This window comes from Pseudorca crassidens, chromosome 21 (genome assembly GCF_039906515.1).
Source record: "Pseudorca crassidens isolate mPseCra1 chromosome 21, mPseCra1.hap1, whole genome shotgun sequence".
Classification (NCBI taxonomy): Eukaryota; Metazoa; Chordata; class Mammalia; order Artiodactyla; family Delphinidae; genus Pseudorca; species Pseudorca crassidens.
The window spans coordinates 2,972,697-2,998,480 of NC_090316.1; the positions used below are offsets into that span (position 1 = coordinate 2,972,697).

Genomic DNA, 25,784 nt, shown 5'->3' on the forward strand with positions numbered 1-25,784 from the left:
CCGGTGATGGTCCTGGGTGTCAGCAAGCACAGCGCCACGCCCCGCAGGCCGGGTGTGGGATTCCTGTGGCCCCGGCACAGAACACCAGATGGGGGCGGGGTTGGGACAGGGGACGCTTCCTCTCAGGCCTGGAGGCCAAGGTCAAGGTGCTGGGGGCCCACTCCTCCACGGCTTCTTGGGTCAGTCAGTCCCAGGCCACTCCCAGCCCCGTCTCCATCTCTGCCATGACATCGCCTTCTCCCCCGTGTGTCTGGGTCCAAATGCCCCCCATGAGGACACCCACACACTGGTCAGTGACCTCAGCTCACCCCGGGCAGCTCTGTGGTGGCCCATCTGCACACAAAGTCCCATACTGAGGTCCTGGGGAGTCCGTCTTCCGGGGCCTCTTGAGGTGACAATCCTCGTGGTCGACACAGCTCGTGGGGGTGTGTGAGTCCCCCAGGCAGGAATCCAGGAGCCTCATGGAGCACGGGGTGTCCTGAATCAGGGAGGACGGACGGACGGGCAGAGGGGGGAGGGAGGCCGAGGGGCGGTCAGCCCTGCCCTCCAAGGACGGGGAGAGTCTCTAGAGGGCCGGGCCAGAGCTGGCGAGGGGACGCAGTGGTCAGAGGCGGGCGGCCTGGGCTGCAACGTCAGGGTTGCTTAGGGCAACCATAACCCAGTCCCAGCCCTAATGCTGACCCTTCAAAGCACCAACACCAAGCCACATCTAATCAAGTCACACAAATACATCATGAGAAAGAAAAGTACACCAGTATACCTTAGAAATATGAACGCAAGAATCCTCCACAAAATTAGAACAACATGGAGCCAACAGAACATTAAATGGATGATGTCATAAGCAAGTATCTCTACACTGGAAATGTCAGGTTGTTCAACATATTAACCTAAGCAATGTACTGAAGAACTATAAAGAAGTGAAGTCAAAGCACATGATCCTATCAATTACTGCAGGAAAAGCTATAATCAAAATCCAGTGCTATTTCATGATACAAGCACTCAAGAAAGTAGGAATAAAAGGAAGTTTGTTCAATATGAAAAAGAGTAGTATACAAAGCCACAGCAAACACCATGCTCAATGTTAAAAACTGAAAGATTCACTCCTGAAAATAGGAACAACGCCAGGAAGCTGGCCTCCACCGCTGATAATAGTGTACTGGAAGTTCTACCCAGAGTTTTGAGGGAAGAAACCAAAGGCATCCATATGTGAATGGAAAAATTAAAACTATGTCTATTCACAGAACACAGATCACACCATCTTAAATATAAAACTTCCTATAACAACAAAAATTATTTGACTAATCAGTAATTCAGCAAAGTTATAGAAAAAAATATCAATTCACAAAAATCTATCTTATACATATATACTAGCAATAAACAATCTGAAAACTTATGAAAACAATTCCATTTTAAATAATGTCAACATTAATATTTAGGAATATATTTAATCAAGATACAGGACTTGCTTTTCTGTATGTAAAGCTGTCTGTACGTTTGAAATTACTGGAAAGTCAAGTACTTTTCAAAACACCATGTCAAAACCATGCCAGAAAGGCAGAGGAAACATCAAACTTCCATACAGAGGCCAAGCCTTACCCAGATCCAGTTCACCCCAAGTCCACATGTCATTTAGAGGCACTGTGGAAAGAATTATTAGGACTTCCCAATATAAAGGACTTCCCTTTCTTCCCTGTTGTGCATGACCTGGATGTGGTAGAAACAGTGGGATTTTGGAAGTTCAATTTTCCACACCATTCCACCAAAAAAACCTGTTAGAAATAATAAATGAATTCAGTAAAGACGGAAAATCAGTACACACAACTCAACTGCATTTCTAAACACTAATAATGAACCATCAGAAAGAGAAAAAAAAACCCTATTTACAACCGCATCAAAAGGAACAAAATACCAAGGAATAAATTTAACCGAGGATGTGAAAGACCTGAAAACTTTAAGACACTCATGAAGACATTGAAGAAGACACAAGTCGGTGGAAAGACTCCCCGTGCTCATGGAAAGCAAGAATTACTGATGCTAAAATGTCCGTTCTACCCAAAGCGGTGCACACAGGGAAGGCAGGCCGTCCTGAAATTCCAATGGTGTTTTTCACAGAAATGGAGCAAATCCTCCTGAGATGTGTGTGGAGCCACAAAGGACCCCGAAGAGCCAAGGCGACCCTGAGAAAGGAGAACGGGCCGCAGGCATCTCCCTCCCTGACTTCACACTTCATCACGAAGCTACAGTCCCCAAAACAGTGTGGAACAGGCTCAAAACAGGCGCACAGACTAGAGGGACAGGACTGAGAGCCCAGTACCCACCCCGCACGGTGGGGGAGGAGGGGGCCGTTAAGTTACGACAAGGGGGCCAAGGACACACCAAGCGGAAGGGCAACCCCAGGTTAAACGGTGCGGGGAAGACTGCACACCCTGTAACCCACGCGGCTTCACCGCACACCAGCCTGACCAAACACCCAGCTTTGCACACCAAGGCCTTCCTGGGTCGCATGAAGACGGACCCCCGCAGCCGTCAGTCGCCCCCAGGAAGCTTCTCCCCACTGTTCCTCACTGTCTCCTCACCTGTTCCTCCGGCGTCGCCTGCGTCCTCAGGAAACCCAGCTCCCGCCAGCGTGGACGCAGCCCCACGTTGTCCTGAAGCCGAAACCACAGCGAGTCCTTGAGGAGACCGAGCGCCCGTCAGCAGCCACAACACGGCGGTGCCTGAGGAGACACAACTCCCCTCAGCTGCGCTCAGAGCAGGGTCCGCAGGGAACGAGCATGCGCTGTGGGTCACAGAGGCGGGATCAGCGCCACCCTGTGGTCGGTGCGGGAAGTGCAGGCCGCCCCTCCCTCACGGGTCACTGGAGACAAGAGACCCTGCTGGCAGAACTGCTGAACCCATTAAATTGTGGAAATCAAACAAATGAAGACAATATCCCATAACTTCTCCAAAGTAGTTAGGGAACAATGAATTGGAAACCAGATGGAATTAAATGAATGTAGACACAAGCTTTACAACTTACACCAAATTCACTCAAAATGATTCAGAGACAAGTTTGAAATGCAAAACTATTCAAAATTATAGGAGAAAACATAAAAGAAAATTGATATGAGCTTGGGCTTGGTCATGTCCATCACAAGCTTTGTGGTTTTAACACACAACACAAAAAAGGAATCCAGAAAGAAAAACAAGGGATTCTGTGGGCTTTATCAAATTAAAGATTTCTACTGTGTGAAAAACCTCATTCAGAAAATCAAAAGACAACACACACTGGGGGAAAAAAACTGCAAACATATCTAATAAAGAATTTGTCTCAAAATATACAAAGAACTACAACACAACCCCATTAAAAATAGGGAAAGCTCTAAATAGACACCTGGTCAAAGAAGGTACAGAGATAGTATACAACACTATGCCCAGGACCGGGGGGCAGAGAAACAGTGGTCCAGTTCAACTCCCTGAGTCATGTGTGACCCAGAACTAGTCCTGTCCTTCCTGGAGGCCTCAGAGAGATGGGAAGGGAGGAAGGGGAAGAGGGCGGATTCTGCTTAAACCTAACTCTAACCCCGACCACTCTCACCACTTTCATTCAACATGGTCTAGGAAGTCCTAGACATAGTAATTACATGAGAAAAAGAAATAAAAGGAATCCAATGTCAGAGGAAAAAGTAAAACTGTCACTGTTTGTAGATGAGATGATGTTTTATATTTCATTTATTTATTTATTTATTTATTTATTCATTTATTTATTCTGGGTGGGCTGGGTCTTAGTTGTGGCAGGTGAGCTCCTTAGTTGCGGCAGGCAGGCTCCTTAGTTGTGGCATGCAAACTCTTAGTTGTGGCATGCATGTGGATCTAGTTCCCTGACCAGGGATCGAACCCAGGCCCCCTGCATTGGAAGCGCGGACCCTTAACCACTGGACCCCTGGGGAAGTCCCGACATGATGTTTTATTTAGAAAATCCTTAAGATGACCCCCCAAAACAAATAGAATTCATTGGAAAATTCAGGTAAGTTGCAGGATGCAAAATTAGCCTGTAGAAATCAGTTGCGTCTCTATCCACTGGCAACAAACTTTCAGAATGAGAAATTAAGAAAACAAACCCATTGACAATGGTATTAACAAAAATGAAATACCTACGAATACATCTAACCCAGGAGGTAAAAGACCTGTACTCAGAAAACTGGAAGACACTGATGAAAGAAACTGGAGACGACACAGACAAATGGACAGATATAATGTGTTCATGGATTGGAAGAATTCATATTGTTAAAATGATTCCACACCCCAGAGCAATCTAGAGATTTGATGCCATTCTTATCAAAATACCAATGGAATTTTATGAGAACTAGAACAAAGAATTATCATATGTGTAAGGAAACAGAAAAGAACCTGAATAGTCAATACGATCTTAAGAAAGAAGCACAAACTTGGACATATCACACTCCCTGTTTCAAACTATACTACATATGTAGAGTAATCAAGACACTATGGTATAGGAACAAAAGAAATACACATAGATCCACGAAACAGAATTGAGAGCCCCAAAATAAACATAGGCATATATGGTCAATTCATCTATGACAACGGAGGTGAGACTATACAATGGGGAAAAGATAGCCTCTTCAATGAATGGTGGTGGGAAAACTGGACAACTACATGCACAAGAATCAAACTGGAATCCTTTCTTATACCACCTACACAAGCAACCTCAAAATGAATCAAATACTTCAATGTAAGAGCTGAAGCCATAAAGCTCCTCGAAGAAAACATAAGCAGTCTGGTCTTTGACATCCGTCTTAGCAATATTTTCTGGATCTGTCTCCCCAAGCAAGGGGAACAAAAGCAGAATAAACAAATGGGACTCCATCCAACTTTAAAGTTTTTCAATGGCGAAGGAAACCATCCACAAAATGAAGAGGCAGCCTACCGAATGTGAGAAAATAGTTGCAAACAATATGTCTGAAAAGGGGTTCATATCCAAAATAGATGAAGAACTCACACAACTGAACCTCCAAAAACCAAAAACCCAATTAAAACTTGGGACCGAACATTTTTCCAAAGAGTACGTACAGATGGCCGAGAGACATATGAAACTATGACCAATATCACTTATCATCAGGGAAACGCACATCAAAAGAACAATGAGATTATCATCTCATACCTAAAAACTTGGCTATCGTCCAAAAGACAACAAATAACAAGCCTTGGCGAGGATGAGGAGAACCCTCACGCATTCTCTTGGGAATGTTCATTGGTGCAGCCACTACAGAAAACAGTACAGAGGTTCCTCAAGAAATTAAAAATAGAACTACCATATGATGCAGGAATTACACTTGGGGGTATCTTTCTGAAGGAAAAAAAACATGAATTCAAAAAGATATACACAAGGAGATCAGCTCAGTGCTTTGTGACCACATAGAGGGGTGGGATAGGGAGGGTGGGAGGGAGGGAGACGCAAGAGGGAAGAGATATGGGAACATATGTATATGTATAACTGATTCACTTTGTTTTAAAGCAGAAACTAACACACCACTGTAAAGCAATTATACTACAGTAAAGATTTAGAAAAAAAAGAAAAAAGAAAACAAAAAATACGGGAATGCATCTAAATCACATCTACAATGGACACTTAGGTTTATCTTGTATGTCTGAAACACAGCTACTCCTTTTTGACAGTCAAATGCGTTCCCCTCCTCAATGCCAAAGCAGATGTACAATTCATATCCAAAAGACCACAAAACAGGCCACTTTGGTCAGTAAAATTTAAGTTAAACCATGTATAAGCCAGAGTGACTTCCTCATACCTCAATATGTGAAGAGTTTTTTTCCCTTTTGATTACAAGTCTTTCAATAGAAAGCACTGATGATCAAAATGTCAATCCCTCAGTGCCAGAATGATTCAGCTGTTTGGCCCAGGTGTAGATCATGTCCCTCAGCGCTAGGCCTCCTTTATATTTGCCTAGTTAATCCACATTGGGGGGATACTGATCAGGTATCGTGAACATGCTCAGAGGAATGTTAATGAGAAAATGCTTTATATAGGTCATACATTTTATTATTCATACCCAATTGTCACACAAGCATTGCACATGTGCTTTTAGCAGTAGACCTAAAGCAAACAGTGATACATCATGAGTAGTTACATTCTCATAACTTCACTAGGTAATTTTCCTTTCCTCTTAAACATCAGGGCAAAATGAAGCCAACACAGTAACTTTCATAAATACACACTTCCATACAGAGTGTCATTTATCCAATTGCTCCAAGTCCTAAGTAGCTTGAGGGGAAGGACTTCTCTGTGTCTGGAAAACACAGATCAAAGCCAGTAACAAAAAACCCCAAAAACATTATAACCATATTCACCAGTTCACTCAATAACCAATCCTTCTGTTAACTTTTTATGAAGCCATCCGATTCTCCATTAAGATTTTTCATTTCTTACCCAGTTTGGCATTATGATATGAAACTTATCAGAGACCTGTGTTTGCCAAAAGGTCCTTCACATAGATCTTCTTGAAGATGGAGCACTTTTGCAAAGTGTTAGAGCACAACAGTAACTATCTATAAATCACATAAAGACTTAAAAGGTCATGGTTAAACATCTGACCACAATGTAAATGACAAAAGAAACCATTAATGCTGTTACATACAACATTTAAAAATAACTAGAATTATGACCGATAAAATTTTACCAGGACATACTAGCTTTTTAGGAATTCCATGTAATTTAACATACTAATCAAACATTTCTCTCTGAGATGGCTCAAGGACCTTCGAAAGCAGCTCAAAGTTAGCTGGAGATCAAAAGTACTGTTAGAATTGGCCAAACAACACTTATTCACTGAACCAAAGTAAAGAGATTTCAAACAAAAATACAGATCACAGACAGGCAAAGGAACTCACAAGCTGTTCACAATCAAAAGCAGCATTCCAAGGAAACTTTGGAGGGAGAATCCAAATCCAGGCTTGCCCTAACCCACTTCCAACAAAATCCATCTTAGAAAACCCTGGCCATGCACAACTCTTTCCTCAGTGTTCCCTTTTCACAAATGTTCATCACCTTCTGTATCCATCTTATGTTGCCCCTTATTTTTTTCCGCATTCAGACACAACCAGCTCTACTACAAAGTGACTTTCTTTTCTCTTTGTACCATCAGCCTGTTACCTAGCTGCTCACTTTCTTTATTACGTAGCTTAATAAATGCTTGAACATATGGAACTTCTTTTGTCATTCTCTTCCTGTGACAAAATAACTCTAGCTGAAGGATGGTATAGTCATTTAGGCTCCCACTCAAAGACCACCATTCCTCATTTTTCAAGAATGTATCCATACATTGGCCAGACAAAATTACAATAGAATTGCATTCTTTTCTTAGTCTTAGGTTTACAACTATAGGTTGACCAGTCTGCCAGGATTTTGCCCACTGGCTATCACATGGAACTGAAGAAGAAGCACTTCTTATGCTTGAACCATAGAACACTCACACACGGACTAAAAACAAAACAAAATCCTAAACACCAACGGAAGCCTCAAACCAAAGGAACCAGAAACCAAACAGAAACCAAAAACCAAACAGCACAAGACTCAAATCATCTTCCAAGTCTCAACTTAGCCTGTGACCTCTGTCCAAGTGGTGCACCTTCCAAATGAGATTTCCTGGAATGAAAAGTCACCCAAATGGGAATCAAGGTTACCCCAAATGTACAGGGTTAAAAGGACCTCAGACTGCATGCCAGGGGAGTTACCACACGCTGGCTGAGGTGCTGCAACCTCCCAAATGCTATTTTTCTGGTTCCCCAAAATAATCCCTTGGAGTAAGACATTCGGGGCAGCCCAGGCAGGAGGAAGAGAGGAACGTCCTCAAGGCAAATATGGCCTCGGCAGCTGGTAGGGTGTTCCCTCTTCCACCATCTATTCCTGCCCCAGAGTTCTAACTGCTGGGATGACTGGGGCACAGCCTTTCCAGGCAAGGGTCCCAGGTGGTCTGCCCTCTAAAGGCATTCTCCAACCCTACACTCTCTCGAAAGCGGCTGGCGTGGAGAAAATCTCAGTGCCCGACTGAGTCAGGGGACCCACAGGGGCCATCCCCAAGTCAGCCCCACATTGGGTACCAAGTTTGATGTCAAAAACTCGACCACTGTGCACCAGTGCCAAATCGAATCTGAGAGAGAGTGGTTTGGAGGAAATAGAAAAGAATAGCATTACTGCTTTGGCAGCCAAAGGGGGGACACAGAAACCTCGTGCCCTCAAAAACAGTGTGTCCCAATGCAGGAGGATCTGGTGAGGAGTTTTACAGCAATGGTTTAAGGACGCAGTTCCTCCTAAGGTTTAGTGTGTGTACAGGGACTTAACTCCCTTTAATCTGGCCTCAGATGGTCTCTTGATGAGCTTCTCTGAAATAAAGAAGACTAAAATCTTCTATTTTGTGGAGGTTTTAGGTTGGTAAAGAGCCCAAAGATACGCTTACCTGTATCCCTTGAGGCAAAATCAGGATCCAGCCCCAAGGCAGCACTATTGTTTCTTGATGCTTCCTCACTTTTCTCTGCAACCCCTCCCTTCCCTGATTAGCAAACATTCGAATCTGCCCTTTGGAAATCAGGGAGGGTCCTGGAGTCTCTAGTCTAAATAAGGCCCTGACACTACTCCTAACTCATTCCCTGACACTGTACCTAACAAAGGCTCTGATGCTAATTCTAAATCAGGCCCTGATACTGTGTCTAACCAAGGCCCTGCTGCAGTCAATATCTAAAGTCCTGACACTATCCTGAGCTAATATCCTCACCCATGTCTTACTAAGGTCCTGAAACTGTCCCAAAGGAAGCCCTTACACTGCCCCTAAAAGAGGCCCTGAGTGTGTTTTTAACAAAGACCCTAATGCTGCTCCTACAGAGGCCCTTATGCTGCTCCTAAGTCACGCCCTGACACTGTCCCTGACTCAGACCCTAAAGATAGGCTTCATATAGGCCCTGTTGCCGTACTTCAGTTAGGCTCTGACGTTGTCCCTACATCAAGCCCTGACACTGCTCTTGATTAAAGACCAGACACTGGTCCTGATTAAAGCCCTGACACTGGTCCCAACTAGGACCCTGATGCTCTCAATAACTGACGTCTTCACGCTATCCCTAGCTCATTTCCTGACACTACCCCTGGCCTGGAAGCTGACTCTGTCCCGAACTAATTTCCTGCCTCTTATCCTCACTGATGACCTAATGCTCTCCCTAATTAAGACCCAGACTAGTCCTAACTAAGGCCCTGACACTGTCGCTAACTAAGGCCCAGAATCTTCACTAATATAGGTCCTGCTACCGGTAATAACTAAAATACGACACAATCTTGAGCTAATATACTGACCCATTTCTAAACAAGGTCCTGACACTGTCCCTAAGAAATCCCTGTTGCTTTCCCTAAGTCAAGCACTGACGCTGTCCCTGCCCGCATCAATGACACTTGTTCTAAATAAGGCCCTGATAAACTCAGTGACTAAGGTCTTGACACTCTCCCTAGGTCATTTCCTGACACGATCCATAAACTTTACCCTAAACCTAGCCCCAGCAAATGTCCTGCCTCTATGCTAACTGAAGCCCTTACTCTGTGCCTAACACAGACCATGAATATAAGTCCAAGGCCGTGACACTGTCACTAAGGCCTAGATGCTCGTCGTAAATCGGGCCCAGAACTGACACTCAATAAAGCCCTAACACTATTCCTAACTCAGGCCCTGACATGGTACCTAACAGAGGCCCAGATACTAGTCCTAACGCAGGCCCTGACACTGTCTCTAACTAAGGTCCTGCTGCCCTCAATATCTAATGTCCTGACACTATCCTGAGCTCATTTCCTGACCCATCTCTTACCAAGGTCCTGAAACTGTCCGTAAATAAGCCCTGACGCTGTCCCTAAGTGCGACCCTGAGGCTGTCCATAACAGGGGCCCTGATAATGGCTTTAGCAAAGCCCCTGAGGCCAATCCAACAGAGGCCCTTATGCTGCTCCTAAGTCATGCCCTGATACTGTCCCTAGCTAAGGCCCTGACACAAGGACTCACTCAAGCCCTGTTGCTCTTCCCAAGTCCAGCTCTGACGCTGTCCCTACCTGAAGGCCTGACAATGGTCCTAAATTAGGCCCTGATGCACTAAGTAACTGAAGTCTTGGCACTAATCCTAGGTCTTGTCCTGACAATATCCAGAGACCTTAACCTAAACTTGCCTTTAACTAATGTCGAGCCTCTTGCGCTAACTAAATCCCAGATGCTGTCCCAAACTAAGGCCCTGAAATTAGTCCCGAGACTATGAAGCTCTCTCTAACAGAGGCCTGGAGGCTCGACCTAACTCAGGCCCTGACACAACACCTAACTCAGGCTCTGACACTGTACCTAACAGAGGCTCTGATGCTCGTCCTTAAATCCTGACCCATGTCTTACCAAGGTCCTAAAACTGTCCCGAAGTAAAGCCCTGACGCTGTCCCTAAGGGAGGCCCTGAGAATGTCCCTAACAGAGGCCCTAAGAATGTCTTTTACGAAGACCCTAAGGCTGATCTTACAAAGGCCCTTATACTACTCCTACGTCACGCCCTGACACTCTCCCTCACTCAGGCCCTAAAGATAGGCCTCAGTGAGGCCCTGTTGCCGTACCTAAGTTAGGATCTGACGCTGTCGCTACATCAAGCCCTGACACTGGTCCTGATTAAGGCCCTGACACTGGTCCTAACTAAGGCCCTGATGTTCTCAATAACTGAGGTCTTCACGCTATCCCTAGCTGATTTCCTGACACTGTCCCTGACCTGGACGCTGACTGGGTCCCGAGCTAATTTCCTGCCTCTTGTTCTCACTGAAACCCTGATGCTCTCCCTAACTAAGGCCCAGACTAGTCCTAACTAAGGCCCTGACACTGTCTCTAACTAAGGCCCGGAATCTGTCCCTAATACAGGCCCTGCTGCTGTCAATAACTAAAATCCAGACACTATTCTGAGTTAAGAACCTGACCCATTTCTAACCAAGGTCCTGACACTGTCCCTAAGAAAGCCCTGTCTCTGTCCCTAAGTGAAGGCCTGAGGCTGTGCCTAACTCAGGACCTGAAGCTATGCCTACCTGAGGCCTTGACGATGTGACCACCTCAGGCTCTGATCATGTCTTTAACTAAGACCCTGTTGCTGACCCAACAAAGGCCCTGATGCACCTCCTACATCATGACCTGATAGTGTCCCCAGCAAAGGGCCTGACGCTAGGCCTCACTCAGGCCCTGTAGCTGTCCCTAAGTCAGGCTCTGACGCTGTCCCTACCTGCAGCCATGATACTGATTCTAAATAAGGCCCTGATACTCTCAGTGACTAAGGTCTTGACACTCTCCCTAGGTCATTTCCTGACACGATCCATAAACTTTACCCTAAACCTAGCCCTAGAAAATGTCTGGCCTCTGATGCTAATTAAAGCCCTTACTCTGTGCTTAACACAGACACTGAATTTATGCTCAAAGCCATGACACTGTCCGTAACTGAGACCTAGATGCTCGTCCTAAATCCGGCCCAGAACTGTCCCTCACTAAAGCCCTAACACTATTCCTAACTCAGGCCCTGACACAGTACCTAACAGAGGCCCAGATGCTAGTCCTAACGCAGGCCCTGACACTATGTGTAACTATGGCCCTGCTGCCTTCAATATCTAACGTCCTGACATTATCCTGAGCTAATATCATGACCCATGTCTTACAAGGTCCTGAAACTCTCCCAAAATAAGCCCCGACGCTGTCCCTAAGTGAGGCCCTGAGGCTGTCCCTATCAGAAGCCCTGAGAAGATCTTTAACGAAGACCATAATGCTGATCCTACAAAGGCCCTTATACTACTCCTACGTCGTGTCCTGACACTGTCCCTCACTCAGGCCCTAAAGATAGGCCTCAGTGAGGCCCTGTTGCCGTACCTAAGTTAGGATCTGATGCTGTCGCTACATCAAGCCCTGACACTGGTCCTGATTAAGGCCCTGACACTGGTCCTAACTAAGGCCCTGATGCTCTCAATAACTGAGGTCTTCACGCTATCCCTAGATCATTTCCTGACCCTATCCCTGATCTGGAAGCTGACTGTGTCCCAAGATAATTTCTTGCCTCTTGTCCTCACTGAAGCCCTGATGCTCTCCCTAACTAAGGCCCAGACTAGTCCTAACTAAGGCTCTGACACTGTCTCTAACTAAGGCCCGGAATCTGTCCCTAATACAGGCCCTGCTGCTGTCAATAACTAAAATCCAGATACTATCTTGAGTTAAGAATCTGACCCATTTCTAACCAAGGTCTTGACACTGTCCCTAAGAAAGCCCTGTCTCTGTCCCTAAGTGAAGGCCTGAGGCTGTGCCTAACTCTGGCCCTGAAGCTATGCCTACCTGAGGCCTTGCCGCTGTGACTACCTCAGGCCCTGATCATGCCGTTAACTAAGACCCTGTTGCTTACCCAACAAAGGCCCTGATGCACCTCCTACATCATGCCCTGAGAGTGTGCCCAGCTAAGGGCCTGACGCCAGGCCTCACTCAGGCCCTGTTGCTCTCCCTAAGTCAAGCACTGGAGCTGTCTCTACCTGAAGCCATGATACTGTTTCTACATAATGCCCTGATACTCTCAGTGACTAAGGTCTTGACACTATCCCTAGGTCATTTCTTGACATGATCCGTAAACTTTACCCTAAACCTAGCCCTAGCAAATGTCCAGCCTCTTATGCTAATTGAAGCCCTTACTCTGTGCCTAACACAGACACTGAATTTAGGCCCAGGGCCATGACACTGTCCCTAACTGAGGCCTAGTTGCTCGTCCTAAATCCGGCCCAGAACTGTCCCTCACTAAAGCCCTAACACTATTCCCAACTCAGGCCCTGACACGGTACCTAAAAGAGGCCCAGATGACATTGCGTCTAACTAAGGCCCTGCTGCCGTCAATACCTAAAATCCTGAGATTATCCTGAGCTAATATCCTGACACATGTCTTACCAAGGTCCTGAAACTGTCCCAAAGTAAGATCTGACTTTGTCCCTAAGTGAGGCCCTGAGGCTGTCCCTATCAGAGGCCTTGAGCATATGTTTAATGAAGACCCTTGTGCTGATCCTACAAAGGCCCTTATACTACTCCAACGTGATGCCCTGACACTGTCCCTAATTCAGGCCCTAAAGATAGGCCTACCTTAGTCCTTGTTGCCGTACCTTAGTTAGGCTCTGACCCTGTCCCTACATCAAGCCCTGACACTGGTCCTGATTAAGGCCCTGACACTGTTCCTAACTAAGGCCCTGATGCTCTCAATAACTAAGGTCTTCACGCTATCCCTAGCTCATTTCCTGACACTATCCCTGGCCTGGAAGCTGACTCTGTCCTGACCTAATTTCCTGCCTCTTATCCTCAGTGAAGCCCTAATGCTCTCCCTAACTAAGGCCCAGATTAGTCCTAACTAAGGCCCTGACACTGTCTCTAACTAAGGCCCGGAATCTATCCCTAATATAGGACCTGCCACCGGCAATAACTAAAATGCGGACACTATCCTGAGTTAGGAATCTGACCCATTTCTAACCAAGGTCCTGACGCTGTCCCTAAGAAAGCCCTGTCTCTGTCCCTAAGTGAAGGCCTGAGGCTGTGCCTAACTCAGGCCCTGAAGCTATGCCTAACTGAGGACTTGCCGCTGTGACTACCTCTGGTCCTGATCATGTCTTTAACTAAGACCCTATTGTTGACTGACCAAAGTCCCTGATGCAGCTCCTACATCATGCCCTGACAGTGTCCCCAGCTAAGGGCCTTAGGCTAGGCTTCATTCAAGCTCTGAGACAGGCTCTGAAGCTGTCCCTACCTGAAGCCCTGACACTGGTTCTAATTAAGGCCTTGATACTCTCAGTGACTAAGGTCTAGACACTATCCCTAGCTCATTTCCTGACACTATCCCTGGCCTGGAAGCTAGCTCTGTCCCGAGATAATTTCCTGCCTCTTATCCTCACTGAAACACTAATGCTCTCCCTAACTAAGCCCAGACTAGTCCTAACTAAGGCCCTGACACTGTCCATAAGAAAGCCTTGTCTCTGTCCCTAAGTGAAGGCCTGAGGCTGTGCCTAACTCAGGCCCTGAAGCTATGCCTAACAGGCCTTGAAGCTGTGACCAACTCAGGCCCTGATCATGTCTTTAACTAAGACCCTATTGTTGACCCAACAAAGGCCCTGATGCAGTTCCTACATCGTGCCCTGACAGTGTCCCCAGCTAAGGGTCTGATGCTAGGCCTAAATCAATATTAGTAAGTATAAGTAAGTATACTGCGTGTCTACCTGCAAAAGCGGGCCTGATGGCACAAGGCGTGTTTCCCATTTTGAAAGTTCTATTCATGGGGCCTTGAATTTCCCGGAGAGGCATACTGTTCACGGCTCTGTAGAAACTGTAGGTTTGGCTCTGGGAAGAAATGGGGTTTTCTCTACTAAAACATGGTGCTTCCAAGGCCTGGTTGGGAGCTCATGCTGCTATTCTCTATACCTACGTGAAGACCAAAAGTCAGCCGTTGCCTCGAGGTAAGTCCCTGAATTGCCCTGCTGAAGCGGAGGCATGCAGCAGTTTCAAAATGGACGTCGTCGCAGTGCAGGAAGGCTTTTTTTTTTTTTTTCTTTGTACACGGGCCTCTCACTGTTGTGGCCTCTCCCGTTCCGGAGCAGAGACTACAGACGCACAGGCTCAGCGGCCTTGGCTCTCGGGCCTATTCACTCCGGGGCATGTTGGAACTTCCCGGTCCGGGGCACGAACTCGTGTCTCCTGCATCGGCAGGCAGACCCTCCACCACTGCGCCACCAGGGAAGCCCGAAGTTCTGCATTAGTTTAACGTTAGGACACTTTTCCGGACACATAGAACACTCGCGTGGGCACCCTATTCCCTGCAAGGACACTGAGTAGCGGCAGGCTCCACTCTTCTGCTCAGAAACATCCAGGCCCGGCAGCCATTCCCAGTCACTCTATGTATGCCGAGTGTAGGGAAACACACTGCACTCTTCCTTGGGACAGCTAGATTTCCTCAGCACGCCAACAGCTCCAGGAAGTCTGTTCTCTCACGTCCTACATGCCATAGAAGTCTTCCTCATTGCCCTCATCTGAGCTGCACCTGGAAAAACCATCTGCTTCGCATTCCTTCTAAGAACTCATACTCGAAGACACCATACCATGAGGACATAGCTGGCATGCATTCCTACTGTAATTAAAGCAGAGCTCTTCCTGTTAAACTGCAGCATTTAAGAAGAGACTAAGGACCGAGAGCCTACTTAGAGCGTTCCTGGATGAGGGAGTTCCCTGCATGTTGAACACCCTGTGAAGAAAAGTTGATTCAGGGAGGGGACTAGTGTGTAGCTACAGCCTCCTTTGACTTGTGAGAAAACACAAGGATATAGGCTGCATGTTCACTGGAAATGGGGGCCAGATCACAGAAATCTTCCCTGCCCATTTATTTCCCCCCTTTTTTTGCAATATGCGGGCCTCTAACTGTTGTGGCCTCTCCCGTTGCAGATCACAGGCTCCAGAAGCCCAGGCCCAGTGGCCATGGCTCACGGGCCCAGCCGCTCTGCGTCCTGTGGCATTTTCCCAGACTGGGCTACAAAACCGTGTCAACGACTTCGGCAGGCGGACTCTCAACCACTGTGCCACCAGGGAAACCCCGCTTGCCCATTTTGAAAGGTCCATTCATGCTGTCTGGAAACTTCCTAAAGTACAGGTTTCTAACGGGCCTGTAGTAAGTGTAGGCAGTACTCTGGGAACAAAGGAATTTTCGCTAAATATACAGGGTGCTACCGTAGCCTGTTTAGGAGCGGCATATGATTATAGGCCTAACTTGAGCCTGCCTTGGTTGACGCAGTTCGCTAAACGCAGGACAACCTGCGAATAGAAGTTCATTCAGGGAAGGACCCATTGTGTATCTTGTGGGAGAAAGGCTGCTTGTGTTCCACCTGCAACTAAAGGAGACTTCTTCGTGTAACACTGCAGTGTTTTGGGAGAGGAAATGCTTATAGGCCTAACTAGAGCCTGTCTTGTTGGAGGCAGTTTGCTACACGCAGAAGGCCCTCCGAAAGAAGTTGATTCATGTAAGGGCCCATTATGAACCTTCTGTGTCTTTAGAAATCTTAAATGTACAGGTAAGTATACTGCGTGTCTACCTGCAAATGTGGGCCTGATGGCACAAGGCATGTTTCCCATTTTGAAAGTTCTATTCATGGGGCCTTGAATTTCCCGGAGAGGCATACTGTTCACGGCTCTGTAGAAACTGTAGGCTTGGCTCTGGGAAGAAATGGGGTTTTCTCTACTAAAACATGGTGCTTCCAAGGCCTGGTTGGGAGCTCATGCTGCTATTCTCTATACCTACGTGAAGACCAAAAGTCAGCCGTTGCCTCGAGGTAAGTCCCTGAATTGCCCTGCTGAAGCGGAGGCATGCAGCAGTTTCAAAATGGACGTCGTCGCAGTGCAGGAAGGCTTTTTTTTTTTTTTCTTTGTACACGGGCCTCTCACTGTTGTGGCCTCTCCCGTTCCGGAGCAGAGACTACAGACGCACAGGCTCAGCGGCCTTGGCTCTCGGGCCTATTCACTCCGGGGCATGTTGGAACTTCCCGGTCCGGGGCACGAACTCGTGTCTCCTGCATCGGCAGGCAGACTCTCCACCACTGCGCCACCAGGGAAGCCCGAAGTTCTGCATTAGTTTAACGTTAGGACACTTTTCCGGACACATAGAACACTCGCGTGGGCACCCTATTCCCTGCAAGGACACTGAGTAGCGGCAGGCTCCACTGTTCTGCTCAGAAACATCCAGGCCCGGAAGCCATTCCCAGTCACTCTGTGTATGCTGACAGTAGGGAAACACACTGCACTCTTCCTTGGGACAGCTAGATTTCCTCAGCACGCCAACAGCTCCAGCAAGTCTCTTGTTCACATCCTACATGCCATGGAAGTCTTCCTCATTGCCCTCATCTGAGCTGCACCTGGATAAACAATCTTCTTCGCAGTTTTTCTAAGAACTCATAACAGAAGACACGATACCAACAGGAGATAGCCTGCATGCATTCCTACTGTAATTAAAGCAGAGTTCTTCCTGTTAAACTGCAGCATTTAAGAAGAGACTAAGGCCCGAGAGCCTACTTAGAACTTTCCTTGGATGAGGGAGTTCGCTTGGGAGGGGACTAATGTCTACCTGCAAATGCGGACCTGTTGGCACAAGCCGTGTTTCCTAATTAGTCCCGAGGCTGTGACACTTTCTCTAACTAAGGCCTGCATGCTCGTCTTAAGTCAGGGCATAATGTTGTCTGTATCTAAGGCCCTGAATCTACACCTAACTCAGGCTTCACACTGTCCGTATCTATGACCCTGTCACTACTCCTAACTCAGGCTCTCACATTATTCCTAACAAAGTCTCTGATGCTAGTCCTAACTAAGGCCCTGACACTGTCCCTAACTAAGGACTTGTTACTACTCCTAACTCAGGCCATAACCCTGGTCCTAATTATGGCGCTGACACCTCTCATAACTCAGGCACTGAAATGATACGTAACAAAGGCTCTAATGGTAGTCCTAACTAATGCCCTGACTCTGTCCCTAACAAGGCCTTGACACTGTCACTAAATATTGTCCTGACACTACACCTAATTCAGGCCCTGACACGAAACTTAACTAAGGCTCTGATGATAGTCCTAAGGCCCTGTCACTGTCCCTAACTAAGGCCCTGAGAGCACTCGTAACCCAGGCCCTGACACAATTCCTAACATAGGCTCTGATGCTAGGCCTAAATAAGGCCCTGACAGTGTCCCTAAATATGGCTCTAACACTACTACTAAATCTGACGTAGATACTGGCCCTAGCTAAGGCTTTGATACTACTCCGAACTGAGGCCCTGACAGTTTCCCTATCTAAGGCACTGACACAACTCCTAACTCAGGCCCTGACAGTATCCCTAACTAAGGTCTTGACACTACTCCTAACTCAGGCCCTCACATGATTCCTAACAGTCTCCGATGCTAGCCCTAACTAAGGCCTTGACACTGTCCCTAACTAAGGCCTTGACACTACTACTAACTCAGGCCATGACCCTGGTCCTAACTAGGGCCTTGACAACACTCCTAACTCAGGCCCTGAAATGTTACTTAACAAAGGCTCTAATGATAGTCCTAACTAATGCCCTGACGCTGTCTCTAACTAAGGCCTTGACCCTGTCACTAACTAACGCCTTGACACTAGCTTTAATTCAAGCCCTCACACCATACCTAACAAAGGCTCTGTTGCTAGTCCTAACTAAGGCCATGACACTGGCCCTAACTAAGACCCTAACACTATGCATAACTCAGGCCATAATATTGTCAGTAACTAAAGATCTGAAAGTAAACTTAATTCAGGCCCTGACACTGTCCCTAACTAAGGCCCTGACACTACTCCTAACTAAGGCCCTCACATGATTTCTAGCAAAGTCTCTGATGCTAGTCCTAACAAATGCCCTGACACTGTCCCTAACGAAGGCCCTGACACTACTGCTAACTCTGGCCCTGATACTGTCCCTAAGACAGGCTCTGATACTGCACCTCTTTCAGGTCCTGACACTACTCCTAACTCGGGCCCTGAAACGATACTTAACGAAGGGCTTTATGCTAGTCCTAAATAAGCCCCTGACCCTGCCCCTAACTAAAGCCTTGAAACTACTTCCTAACTCAGTCCCTGACACTGTCCCTTACTAAGGCCCTTACACTACTCCTAACTCAGGCCCTAACTCTGTGCCTAATATAGGCTCTGATGCTAGTCCTAACTAAGCCCCTGACACTGACCTAACTAAGGCCTTCACACTACTCCTAACTAAGGGACTGACAGTGTGCCTAAATAAGGCTCTAACAGTACTCCTACCTCAGGCCCTGTCAAGATACGTAACGAAGGCTCTGATGCTGGACCTAACTAAGGCCCTGTCACCGCCCCTAACTTAGATTCTGATACTACTCCTAATTCAAGCTCTGACACTGTCCGTAACTAAGGCGTTGATGCTACTCCTAAGTCAGGCCTTGACACGGTTCCTAGAGAAGACTCTGATACTAGTCCTAAGACCCTGACACTGGCCCTAACTTAGGCCTTGACACTATTCCTAACTAAGGTGTGACAGTGTCCCTAACTCAGGCCCTGACACAATACCTAACAGATGCTCTGATGCTAGTCCTAAGTACGGCCCTGAAACTCTTCCTAAATAACGCCCTGTCACGACCCTTACTCAGGACCTGAGTCTCTCCCTAACAAAGGCCATGATGGTACTCCTAACTCAGGCCATGACACTGACCCTAACTAAGGCCCTGACACTGCTCTTAACTCAGGCCCTGACACGATACCTAACAGAGGCTCTGATGCTACTCCTAATGAAAGCCATGACACTGACCCTAACTAAGACCCTAACACTACTCCAAACACCGGCCAAGACACTGTCCGTAACTGAAGACCTGAAACTAAACCTAAATCAAGCCCTGACACTGTCCCTAACTAAGGCCCTGACACTACTCCTAAATCAGGCCCACCCACAATTCCTAACAAAGTCTCTGATGCTAGCACTAGCTAAGGTACTGAAAGTGGCATCAACTAAGGCCTTGACACTATTCCTAAATCAGGCCCTGACACTGTCCCTAACTAAGGCCCTGACACTACTGCTAACTCAGGCCCTGATACTGTCCCTAACTAACGCCCTGACACACCTAACTCAGGCCATGACCCTGCCCCAAACTAAAGCTCTGACACTACTCCTAACTCAGGCCCTGATGCTGTCACTAACTAACGCCCTGATACTACTCCTAACTGAGGCCCTCACACGATTCCTAACAAACTCTCTGATGCTTGACCTAACTACGGCCCGGACACTGGCACTAACTAATGCCTTGACACTACTCCTAACACTGGCCCAGACAGTCTCCCTAAGTTAGACTCTGACACCGCACGTATTTCAGGCCCTGACACTACTCCTAACTCAGGGCCTGACACAATACCTAATGAAGGGCCTTATGCTAGTCCTAACTAAGCCCCTGACAATGACCCTAACTAAGGCTTTGACACTACTCTTAACCTAGGTCCTGAAACTGTCCCTAACTAAGGCACTGACTCTCTGCCTAACATAGGCTCAGATGCTAGTCCTAACTAAGCTCGTTACCCTGGCCTAACTAAGGCCTTCAAACTACTCCTAACTAAGGGTCTGACAGTGTCCCTAACTAAGGCGTTAACACTACTCCTACACAGCCCTGAAACGATACGTAATGAAAGCTCTGTTGCAAGTCCTAACTAAGGCCCTGTCACTGTCCCTAACTTAGGCCATGACACTGTGTTTAACTATCGCCCTGGCACTACTCCTACCTAAGGCCATGAAACTGGTCCTAACTAAGTCCCTGACACCACTCCTAACTCAGGCCCTGACATGATACTTAACAAAGGCTCTAATGGTAGTCCTAACTAAAGCCCTGACACTGTCCCTAACTAAGGCCTTGACACTGTCCCTAACTAAGGCCCTGACACTACATCTAACTCAGGCCCACCTACGATTCCTAACAAAGTCTCTGATGCTAGCCCTAGCTAAAGCACTAACACTGGCATTAACTAAGACCCTGACACTACTGCTAATTCAGGCCCTGATACTGCCTCTCACTAATGCCCGGACGCTACACCTAACACAGACCCTGACACTGCCCCAAACTAAAGTCTGGACTCTACTCCTAACTCAGGCCCTGACACGATACCTAAAGAAGGGCCTTATGCTAGATTTATCTGCTCCTGATTCTGTCTGTAACTAACACCCTGACACTAATGCTAACTCAGGCTCTCACACAGTTCCTAACAAAGTCTCTGATGCTAGTCTTAACTAAGGCCCTGCCACTGGCACTAAGGCCTTGACACAGTTCCTAACTCAAGCCCTGATACTGTCCCTTACTCAGGCCCTGATACTGCACCTATTTCAGGCCCTGACACTACCCCTAAAAAGGGCCCTGACATGATACCTCACAAAGGGCCTTATGCTCGTCCTAACTAAGCCCCTGACACTGGCCTTAACTAAGGCCTTCACACGACTCCTAAATCAGTCCCTAACACTGTCCCTAAAGAATTCCCTCCTGCCGTCAATATCTAAAGTCCTGACACTATCCTGAGCTTATATCGTGACCCATCTCTTACTAAGGTCCTGGAACTGTCCCTAAATGTCACTTGACACTGTCCTAAGTGAGGCCCTGAGGCTGCGCCTAACAGAAGCCCAGATAATGTCTTTAACATGGACTCTGATGCTGCTCCTACGTCATGCCCTCACACTGTCCAGGGATAAGGCCCTGACGTAAGGCTTCACTCAGGCCCTGTTGCTCTCCCTAATTCATGTTCTGACGCTGTCCCTACATGAAGCCCTGATGCTGGTCCTAAATAAGGCCCTGATCCACTCAGTAAAAAGCATCTTGATGCTATCCCTAGGTCATTTCCTGATATCATCCCTACATCTTAACCTGACCCTGTCCATAACTAATGTTGTGCCTCTTATGCTAACTAAAGCCATCATGCTGTACCAAAGTAAAGCCCTGAAATTAGTTCCAAGGGTGTCACACTGTCCCTAACTAAGCTCTGGATGCTCGTCTTAAGTCAGGGCATGATACTGTGCCTAACTAAGGTCCTGAAACTACACCTAACTCAGGCCCTGACACTGTCCCTAATTAAAACCCTGACACTACTGCTAACTCAGGCCCTCACATGATTCCTAACAAAGGCTGTGATGCTAGTCCTAACTAAGGCCCTGGCACTGACCCTAACTGAGGTCCTGACACTATTCATAACTCAGGTCCTGACACGATACATAACAAAAGCTCTAATGCTACTCTTAACTAAGGCCCTGACACTGTCCCTTTCTAAGGCCCTGACACTACTGCTAATTCAGGCCCTGATACTGTCCCTAACTAAGGCCCTGAGACTATTCCTAAATCAGGCAGTGAAACTGTCCCTAACTGAGGCCCTGACACTACTTCTAAGTCAGGGGCTGATACAATACCTAATGAAGGCAATAAGGCTACTCCTAAGTTAGCCCCTGAACCTGGCTTAAATAAGGCCTTCACACTACTCCTAACTAAGGCACTGACCTTGTCCCTAACTAAGGCTTTAACACTACTCCTACCTCAGGCCGTGACACAATACGTAGCGATGCCTCTGATGATATTCCTTAGTAAGGCCCTGTCAGTCTCCTTAACTTAGGCTCTGACACTACTCTTAACTCAGGCCCTGACAGTGTCCCCAACTAAGGCCTTTATTCTACTCCTATCTCAGGCCTTGACACGGTACCTAAATAAGGCCCTGATGCTAGTCCTAACTAAGGCCCTGACACTGGCCCTAACTCAGGCCTTGACACTACTCCTACCTAAGGTCTGACAATGTCCCTAAATAAGGCCCCGACACTACTCCTAACTCAAGCCCTGACACGATACCTAACGGAGGCTCTGATGCTAGTCGTAACTAAGGCCCTGATCCTCTCAGTGACAAGTGTCTTTACACTAACCCTAAGCCATTTCCTGACATCATACTTAGATCTTAACCTGACCCTGTCCATAAATAATGTCCTGCCTCATATGCTAACTAAAGCCCAAAGCTGCACATAAGTAAAACCCTGCAATTAGTCCCGAGGCTGTGACACTGTCCCTAACTAAGGTCTGGATGCACGTCTTAAGTCAGGGTATGATACTGCCTGTCACTAAGGTCCTGAAATTGTACCTAACTCAAGCCATGACTATGTACCTGACTAGGGCCTTAACACTACTCCTATTTCAGGCCGTCACACGATTCCTAACAAAGGCTGTGATGCTAGTCCTAACTAAGGCCCTGGCATGGTCTCTAACTAAAGCCTTGACACTACACCTAACTCAGACCCTGACGCTGTCCCTAACTAAAGCCCTGAGTCTGTCCCTAAATAAGGACTAGACACTGTCACTAACTAAGGCCCTGAAACTACCCCTAATTCAGGCCCTGACACGGTACCTAACAAAGGCTCTGATGCTAGTCCTAATTAAGTCATGACACTGGACCTAACTAAGACACTGACACTACTCCTAATTCAGGCCCTGATACTGTCCCTAACTTAGGCCCTGACACTGCACCTACGCCAGGCCCTGACACTACTCCTAACTCAGGCAATGACACGATACCTAACAAAGGGCCTTTTGCTAGTCCTAACTAAGCCCCTAACCCTGGCCTAACTAAGACCTTCACATTACTCCTCAGTAAGGGCCTGACAGTGTCCCTAACTAAGGCTTTAACATTACTCCTACTTCAGGCCCTGACACAATATGTAATGAAGGCTCTGATGATATTCCTAACTAAGGCCCTGTCACTGTCCCTACCTTAGGACCTGACATTTCTCCTAAGTCAGGCTCTGAAACTGTCACTAACTAAGGCCCTGACGCTACTCTGAACTCAGGCCTTGACAAGGTACAGAAAGAATGCTCTGATGCTAGTCCTAACTAAGGACCTGACACGGGCCCTAACTTAGGCCTTGACACTACTCCTAACTCAGGTCTGACAGTGTCCCTAACTAAGACCCTGACAATACTCCGAACACAGGCCAAGACACTGTCCGTAACTAAAGCCCTGAAACTAAACCTAAATCAGGCCCTGACACTGTCCCTAACTAAGGCCCTAACACTACTCCTAAATCAGGCCCACCCACGATTCGTAACAAAGTCTCTGATGTAAGCCCTAACTAAGGCACTGACAGTGGCAATCACTAAGACCTTGACACTACTCCTAAATCAGGTCCTTACACTGTCCCTAACTAAGGCCCTGAAACTACTGCTAACTCAGGACCAGATACTGTCCTTAACTAATGCTCTGACACTACAGCAAACCATGCCTTGACACTGTGCCAAACTAAAGCCCTGACACTACTCCTAACTCAGGCCCTGATACTGTCCCTAACTAACGACCTGACACTACTCCTAAGTGAGGCCCTCACACGATTCCTAACAAAGTTTCTGATGCTTGTCCTAACTACGGCCCTGACACTGGCACTAAGGCCTTGACACTACTCCTAACTCAGGCCCAGATACTCTCTCTAACTTAGACTCTGACACCACACGTATTTCAGGCCCTGAGACTCCTCCTAACTCAGGCCCTGAAATGATACCTAACGAAGGGACTTATGCTAGTCCTAACTAAGCCCCTGACAATGGCCCTAACTAAGGCCTTCACACTACTCCTAACATAGGCCCTGACACTGTCCCTAACTAAGGCCTTGACACTACTCTAACACAGGCCCTGACTCTGTGCCTTACATAGGCTCAGATGCTAGTCCTAACTAAGGCCCTGACACTGGACTAACTAAGGCCTTCACACTACTCCTAACTAAGCGTCTGACAGTGTCCCTAACTAAGGTGTTAACACTACTCCTACTCAGGCCCGGACACGATACGTAACGAAAGCATTTTTGCTAGTCCTAATTAAGGCCCTGTCACTGTCCCTAATTTAGGCCCTGATACAACTCCTAAGTCAGGACCTGGCACTATCCCTAAATAAGGCCCTGATGCTACTCCAAACTCAGGCCTTGACAAGGTACCCCAAGAAGGTTCCGATGCTAGTCCTAAATAAGGCCCGACACAGGCCCTAACTCAGACCTTGACCCTACACCTATCTCAGGTCTGACAGTGTCCCTAGCTAAGGCCCTGACACTAATCCTAACTCAGGCCCTAACACGGTACCTAACAGAGGCTCTGATGATAGTGCTAACTTAGGCCCTGATCCTCTCAGTAACAAGCATCTTGACACTATCCCTAGGTCATTTCCTGACATAATCCATAGATCTTAACCTGACCCTCTCCATAACTAAAGTTGTGCCTCTTATGCTAACTGAAACCATCAGTCTGTACCTAAGTACAGCCAAGAAATTAGTCCCAAGGCTGTGACACTGCCCCTAAATAAGGCCTGGATAGTGGTATTAAGGGAGGGCATAAAACAGTCCTTAAAAAAGGCCCTGAAACTACACCTAACTCAGGCCCTGACACGATTCCTAACAAAGGCTGTGATGCTTATCCTGACTAAGTTGCTGACACTGTAAGTAACTATGGCCTTGACACTACACCTAAGTCAGGACCTGACAGTGTCCCTAACTATGACCCTGGCACTACTCCTAACTCAGGCCCTGTCATGATACTTAACAAAGGCTCTAATTGTAGTCCTAACAAAAGTCGTGACTCTGTCCATAACTAAGGCCCTGACATTGTCCCTAACTACGGCCCTGACACTACTGTTAACTCAAGCCCTGATACTGTCCCTAACTAATCCCCTGACACTACACCTAACTCAGGCCCTGACACTGCCCCTAACTAAATTGCTGACACTACTCGTAACTCAGGCCCTGATACTGCACCTATTTCAGGTCTGACACTACTCTTAACCCAGGCCTTGACATGACACTTAGCAAAGGCTCTAATGGTAGTCGTAACTAAAGCCCTGAGTCTGTCCCTAACTAAGGCCTTGACACTGTCACTAACGAAGGCTCTGACACTACCCCTAATTCAGGCCCTGAAACGGTACCTAACAAAGGCTCTGATGCTAGTCCTAATAAAGGCCCTGACAGTGGCACAAAGACCTTAACACTACTCCTAACTCAGGCCCTGACACTGCCTCTAACTAAATCCCTGACACTACCCCTAACTCAGTCCCGGATATTGTCCCTAACTGATGCCCTGACACTGCACCTATGTCAAACCCTGACACTACTCCTAACTCAGACCCTGACATGATGCCTAACCAAAGCACTTAAGCTAGTCCTAACAAAGCTCCTGATGGTGTCCCTAA

General features: G+C 47.2%; 1 long non-coding RNA gene across 3 annotated transcripts in view; it reads right to left on the reverse strand.

Annotated features, from left to right (window-relative positions):
- LOC137216208 (uncharacterized) overlaps positions 1-2,757 on the reverse strand; it is a 33,142-nt gene extending 30,385 nt beyond the window's left edge. For all 3 annotated transcript variants that reach the window (XR_010939632.1, XR_010939630.1, XR_010939633.1), the window contains exon 1: positions 2,577-2,757. This is a non-coding gene — a long non-coding RNA (uncharacterized lncRNA). The remainder of the gene's footprint in view (positions 1-2,576) is intronic.
- Positions 2,758-25,784: the final 23,027 nt, after the last annotated feature.